Consider the following 8086-nt stretch of genomic DNA (forward strand, 5'->3'; position numbering starts at 1 on the left):
AATATGTTGATAATAGAGTTGTGTCACGGCAGCGCATTTTGTTGTGCAAATGGGAGTCTCTTATCATGTTAATGTTCTTCATATTGCTGATCGGAATAGCTGGGAACTCAAGTACTTGGAGAGGCCAGCATCCGTCACAGCAGCCTGTTGTTTTTCAGAGTATGTGGATGGATTTGAAGTTGATGACATACAATTCTCGCAGTTTGTCTACATCTTACTGGAAGGCGAATTCCTTGAAAACCTGTTTTTTACGGTGGCCGACAAGGGCCAAACACATTGCAACAGCCCAATGCGTCTCAGTTAAAAGAAAACAGCTGCACGTACAGAAACGATGCAAATTGTAATTGTAACTCATGTAAGTTCCGTACCCAGGATGACAGAGCTTTTGCCATCGCCGCCCTAATCCTCTGGAACTCCCTACCCCTTCACATCCGGAACTCTGACACACTCACCTCATTCAAAAGCCAACTCAAATCTCACCTCTTCAGATCATCACTCCAAAACTGACTGCCTGTTCCACCTCATCCACCCTCATCTACCTTCTCTTTATATGTTTTCTTTTTCTGTATTTGTCTCTGTATTTGTTTTTTGATTGCCATTTAGTATTAACTCCGTATCTGTTTACCCGTTTGCTGTGTGTTCATCCCTTGGCTGTTTATTGTAAAGCGTCTTTGAGTACTTAGAAAAGCACTATATAAAACCGATGTGTTATTATTATTATTGTTATTATTAAATTCACAAACTCAAACGCAAGACTACATGAGGTACAAAAACAGGAACGTGGTGCTGATGAAAAAATGCGCTGCAAGAAACAAAAACAAATGCATAATCATCAAATGCTCTGCAAATAAAGAAATGATGCAAAGCAAGAAAACATCTGCAAATAAAAAACGCTGCATAACCAGTCAGTACAACAGAAGTGCTCCAAACCTGTAGGGGGCAGCGTTTATAGACAACATACTGGTGTCCAATAGAATCAAATAAAAGTCACATTACTGCATCAACTTGCTCCCACTGTAGTTTGAAACACTGTCAGTCAGCTGTTCTTTGTCTCTCTCTCCCCATCCTATGTGTCTTTGCATTAAGCTGTTCCGCTGACAGCGCCCCCTACAGGTTTGGAGCACTTCTGTTGTAGTGACTGGCTATGCAGAGTTTTTCGTTTGCAGATGTTTTCTTGGTTTGCATCGTTTCTCTATTTGCAGAGCATTTGATGATTATGCATGTGTTTTTGTGTCTTGCGCTTTTTATTTTCATTTGCACCACGTTCCTCTTTTAGTACTTCGTTTAGACTTGTGTTTGAGTTTGCGAATTTGCATTGTTTCTGTTCTTGCAGCTGTTTTCTGAGATGCGTTGGGCCGTCGCAATGTGTTTGGCCCTTGTCTGCCACCGTCGTTTTTAGATTTTATAGCATTTTCACAAAATGAGAGTTTCTGTAATTATCAAAAAATGTCACATGAATGCAAATTACTCATGCCGTATCTTACCTGTACATTTGACAGCACAGGTGGAAATGTTCACTCTGGTGTAACATGATGTAACCTGAAGGAAAAGTGACAGCAGACAAAAAAATAAAAAAATAAAACATTAATCTGTCAGCTTCCTTTACGCTTTTGTTCCCAGACTGAAGAAAACGTCTGATACTGACAAACTAATGCTGTTGTTCATGAAACTGTTTGGAAGATATATGCATTTGTGTAATTTGCAGTGATGTGAGGTGGCTACCTGCGGAGATAAATCCAACAGGCACCAAATAGATACAGACTTAATGGTACTGATGAAAAGTATTTGCACTGCACTGAGGTGACCTTAGCTCATCAGAAGAAAAATATGCAAAAATACCAAAATACAAAGCATTCAGAGCAGCTGAAACGTGACCTTTTTACATGAAGGCTCTACCTGTTGATACACAGCAAAAAATGCAGTGTCAGTATTTCAGAGTCAAGCTATTTTAACCTAGATAGAGTATTTACAGCTCTATGGAGTGTAAACCAGTTCTAAAAGTAGTTAAGTTGGTGTAAAGTTCTACACAGATACAGTGTAAAATTCAACTCTACAGGATGATGATTAGTGCCAGTCTGCCCCATTGCATTGTGGGTACTGGACATTTTACTCATTGTGTTCGATTTTATGTTCGGGTGTGTGTGTGTGTGTGTGTGTGTGTGTGTGTTAATATTTATTTAGGTTAATATGTCTGTTTTACAATGTTTATTGGCCTTTTTATATATATATATTTTTTTACCTCCGCTAAGGAACGGCGGAGGTTCTGTTTTTCATCAGGGTTTGTCTGTTTGTTTGTTTGTTTGTTTGTTAGCAAGATAACTCAAAAAATTATGGACAGATTTGGATGTAATTTTCAGGAAATGTTGATACTGGCACAAGGAACAAATTATTAAATTTTGGTGGTGATCAAAGTGTGATTGAAACCCAAAGAGCAAACTTTCGCCCTTCACGACCCCACCTTAGGGACCCATGCAATTCTATGTTGTTTCAATATTAGCACTGGGTGCAAACTGATGTTGAAAATAACACTGTAGAGATATAATTATTAAAACATTATAGTCATTTTAAAAACTAAATTTGGAGTAAAAATGACTATAAAGTGTAATCATATTACTGTCAGTGTAAAAACACCACAGTGTTAAATATTTTTACACAGTTTATTGTTAATTTTGACAATCAATTAAGTAGAATTAACTCTGAAAATTTGACACTGGCCATAGAGTAAATTTTACTCTAATTTTGAGTGGGACCAAATGTTATTTGAAACAGAGTTAAATTCAACTCTCTGAGAGTTATATTAACACTGTTTTTATGTCCATTTCTTGGTTTGACATATTTGCACCCATTTAACTTTTTAACCACAGTTTAACTATAGTGATATAACATTGTCAATAGCGGCACGAGGATGGAAAACATTGCATTATACCCAATTTTTTTTTTACATAAATTTGACACATTGCCCAAATTCAGCATTTTATGATTATATGTTGGGGACTGTATTACAAATTTACGCTGTTGGGCATAAACTTGGAATAATTTAGATTTCAGACACTTTCCTCTTTTTATTCTTATTCATACACATCAGTACTCCTCTTTTACCTGCTTCAAAGATTACTCAGTCCCAGTTACACTTTATTTATCAAGAATAAATCACATTGGCACAATCACTTCATGAATATAGGTAATAATATTTTATTTCAACTTTATGGGCAACAGTGTCTGAGTTGGTATTATATTTTTATTGACTAGTCCTTGTATTTCTGCTTTGTTGATTGTATGTCAGTGTATTAATGTGTTTATGAAAAGCACTAAAAGGGTTTACAAATGTTATTTTGATATGACAGTGACCTTTTGACCCCAGTAACTCATTTGTCTATCCTTAACCACTTGTGAAAAGACATAAAGAATTACTGGCTGTGAATGTAGAAGACAAATATTATCAAGTTAGCTTCATATTTGGACAAAACATCATCTGTTGATTTTTTTTTTTTTTTAGAAGCCTTTTCATTTTTCAGAAGTGAACTTTATTGGAAATAACTTCAAAAAGTTTCCTGTTAAACCATACTTATTATTCCAGAAGTAGACAACTGACTGTATTTATTCTGTGAACTAGCTTGTTGACTACAATAATGTCACCTATAATGTCTCTTTATTTATTAATTGGAACTTTATTAACTTCTTCTTGATATGACATCTCTTTCAGGTTGTATTTTCCAATATTCCTTTTTTTTTTCTCTCTTTTTTGACATATGGTCTTATATGCACATACCATAATACATTAAGTATATTAGGAGGTACACTGAGAATGTGATCAGTATAGAAAGATGCTGGGTTGTTTCATGCTTCTTTTAAGGTTTTCTTTGTTTATGTGTGTTTTTCATTAAACTGACTTAAAATCTGAACCATGAATATGAAAGTTAGAAGAGAAGTAGTTATCAGTAACTACTACTAAGGCAAAGGGATTTTTTCATATGTCAAAATAAAGTGTTAATAAAGTGTTTCTTTCTGCTTCTGTGTTGTTTGACAGTGTAGAAGAGTCTCCTGTGAATAGTAAATTATTGGTCCACTCTGGCTCTGTCTTCATATCAATGCATCAAAGAGTCGCAGCATGTTTCAAGAACATTTTAAGATGGAGCCACCATTAATTATTCCTGACAGAAGACACGGTAAATTCATACATTAATGATGTTCCTGTTTTTTTCCTTCAAATGCTTGTGCTTGGCTGAGAAATGAAGATGAGCACTTTTGAACAGAAATGACCTGCGTAGGCCGTCATTCATCCCTCCTGTAAACGACCCTGTGGAAACAGCTAGACAGTTTATTTATTGTTAAGTCATTTCTGAGACATGTTTTCCCTTCATATTCAAGGATAATTGGCAAACTGTCTTTTCTGGGCTGCACCAAGGAACAGACAGGTTCTTGGTTTTTGATTTATTCATATTTTTTCCAAGGCACTTTGTGTGAAAAAAAAAAACAGTCCATTTAGTCGTTTACATAGAGAATTAAATCTATCAATTATTAAAAAACTGGAATGAATGTGTTTTTAGAAACTTGGTTTGCATGAAACCATTTGTTTCCAGTTCAAAACTTATGAAAGGAAAAAACTTGTATTGCCTAAAATAACACTGGAAACACTATACTCAACACAATTTTATATCCTTGTAAACTTTTCCAACATTAGGGAAAAATCAAAATTTCGAAAATACGCATCTTCCTTTTGCAGCAACTCCTCCAGATCCAGATCAAAACTTAAATAACAAGTGGTGCCAGGCACAACAAACCCCACCCCTCACACATATTTTAACTTATTTTGGCATCAATCCAGCTGACGTCATCATATCTATGTGTGTGCTGATGTCAGCATATCAACTGCCTCTATATATGTGCCAAGTTTGAAGTAAATCGAAACAAAATTGATGTTTTTTATAGACATTTGAAATTCCGCCCATTATAAATAAATGGGAGAAAAGAAAGATTTTAAAAATTCGTACATTTTTTTTACTTTGACCTACTTTTCCCAAAATGTAATGACATGTATTCTGGGTCACTGGCAATCTATAAACCCAATTTGGTATGAATTCAACAATAGTTTTGGTGCTACAGGCATTTGAAATTTCACCCGTTGTAAGTAAATGGGAAAAAAAAAAGATTTTAAAAATTCATAAAAAATTTGAAGTGTGAGTGTTATTTGAAGTTAGAGTGTTAACAAACAAACAAACTGAACCAAAAACAATACTCCTTGCCTCCCCTTTGGGGGGTGGGTAACAAAATAAAATTACTTTTCATTTTATGGCGGGGTGGAAGAGAAAAAACACTTTTCCCAAATTTCTGTTTTGAGCCGTACAATAGTGCAGTAGAGTTGCATCTGACTGATTCTTAATAAGTAAAAACATTTGTAAATGTCGGTACAATTCTTATTTCCTCTCTGATCACTTGATTATCATATACTGAAAGGTCAGTTTTGAAATTTTTCCCATTGTTGCCAAAAACTATCAAGGACAGCAGCTTCGATGATCAGTAGATTAGATCATTTTAAATGGTAAGATGAGGTAAAAGCTAGTCCTCCACGAGAATCCTGTAAGTAGGTGGAATGATTAATTACTTGTTTACTACTTAGTAAATGCTTCCTCACCTCCTATTTAACCTTCTGTCGCTCAGTGCTCATTAGGGAAATTAGTTGAAATAGCAAAGACCACATTTGGCTTTATCTGATAAAAATCAGTTGGGCACATATTTAGAAAGGCTTGTTAGAATTTATACAGATTTTCCTAGATTTTAAGAAAACACAGCAGTATCCTGGCTGCTTCTAGTGAATCACAAACTAAACCATTAACATCCTTAAACTGTGTAGTTACTGAGTGTGTAGTGGAATGGAGTGGATATAAAGCAATATTTTAGCAATAATCAATAGTAATTAATCTTAGTGGGGGGGGGGGGGTTCCCTCTGTTGAACAGGGATATAAAATTAGGTTCAATCAGCCTAAACCTAGATTTCCATTTTACATTCACAGACCTATTGTTATTGTGTTAAAGTAGAGAGTGTTGTGAAAAAGGCACAACATGCTATGATATGTGAATTCTTTTTGCAGCTTTTTGGAAAAGATTGACAAATGTATTGTGTCCAATTAATGAAAGCTTAAAAAAATATGAGAGACAAAAGTTTCTCATTAGGTAATTATGTTATGAGGCTAACAATATGGGTGACACAATTTAAACATAAGTCATATTTTTTTTCAGGTCATAGCCAATGATGAAAAATGAAGCAGTATTGTTAGGAGAGTAAAATTATGCAGATATCATAATTTGGCCAAAAACATAACTTTGGAATTATGCTATGAGGCTAATGATATGATGGTTTTATGTTTAAAAAGAAAGATGAAGGTGAAGAAAGAAGTCATTTATGGTATAGAAAGGAAAATACAATCTAGTTCAGTGTGAAACTGCTCAATGGACTTCATCTCTCATCACACGTGATACATGTTACTGACCCCAGAACAGTTGTTGACTCAAAATATTTCACCTCATTCTTCAAGAGTTATGTGAAAGGCAAAGGTAGAGACATCTGCAGACACATCTTCAGTGACTCTGAACAGATTGTGGAGTGAGAAAAGTGACAATGGCAACAGATTGAAAGTACAAGGTGTGTTACATTGATATTTTTGTATTTTCACAGTCTGATACTTCAGCACTTTTTACAACAATTGGAAAAAGACAAAAAATCCAGGCACTCATTTGGTTAGACAATTTAAAAAGCCTTTATTCGATGTAGGCCTGTAGATTAATTCATAGGGGTTGGAGTTAAAAACACACCAACGTGTGTCTGCAAGTGTTGGTGTGAAATAAAGCCTTTTTAAATTTTCTAACCAAGTGCCTGGATTTTTATGTTTTTCCAGTGATTCATGCCCTCTCCACGAGCACCTTTGGTTTGCTGAATACCAGTAGCTTTCTGTGAAATAGTTTTTTTTGTCTTTTTGTATTCTTTGAGAACTTTTTTTTACAACGTATTGTGACTTTTACTTTTAAAGCTATCTTTTACACTGGCAGATCATATGAGTAAAGGATTCATCTCTATTGTGTCGGGGCCTAGACCTCACAGTGAGAAAGAAGCACAATAAGCTTGTAGATTTACATGAATTTATTATAGAATAATGTTTCAAATTAAAATGAACAACCCGCAATAAGCACAATGATCAACAAAAGATTCAGAGAAAAAATCTCGCTATTTGGCCTAACAGGGTGCAGTGTTTGCTAGAGACTGGACATAGACAACTAAATGCAAAGATCCTTTATACTGTGTAAGCCTCAAAGGTATGTTTACCTAAGTTCCATAACATGCCCTACAGAAACTGGTCTTAACTAGATTTGCTCAGTATATTCTGAATAACAAGGACAGAGTCCAAAATCATCAGAATGACAAGTACAAAGTTTAGACAGAATGCTTAGACAGAATGAATCAGCACTAAATCATTTTCCTTCTACATATTGGAGAGCTGAATCTGTCTAAGAATCAAAGAAAGCCAAAAGAATTTTCCTTGTGCAAAGAAAATACTTATAAACTAAACTATAGTGTTTTGACTGAGGAAAAGTAGGTCTCTATTGTTTGTGTAGTTTAGCAAATATACTTAATATCTTGCAAAGTTTTGTGGAAACCGCTTGTTTTCCTTTTCTTCTTCCAAGTTTTACCAGGTTTAATTCAATTTCTGAAAAATGCACTCCGGTTGTTAAGCTAATATGGTAATTTCCTATCATTCCAAGACACCTGGATGTTAGTTAGACAGGTGTTTTTACCTCTGATGTCTAATGAGACTTTGAGGACTCTGTGGGTCTGCACAGATTAGATTTGACTGACGGTGTATAATGCATGTAGTTTGATGACCTCAGGTATTTTCATCTTAGATTGACCCAGTTTTAATCCAAGCAGACATCTGTGTGTTTAAATATTTGGCTGAAAAACCCAATTAACATAGCTAGTGTTCTGCAGGATACACCTCATTAACCACAGTATGTATACAACTTTTCTTCAGGGTTTATAAATCTTTGCAAATCTTGCCATGTGGAGAAACTTCAGAGTATGCAGGCTTTGGTT

The sequence above is a fragment of the Sphaeramia orbicularis genome, chromosome 3 (assembly GCF_902148855.1).
Source record: "Sphaeramia orbicularis chromosome 3, fSphaOr1.1, whole genome shotgun sequence".
Lineage (NCBI taxonomy): Eukaryota > Metazoa > Chordata > Actinopteri > Kurtiformes > Apogonidae > Sphaeramia > Sphaeramia orbicularis.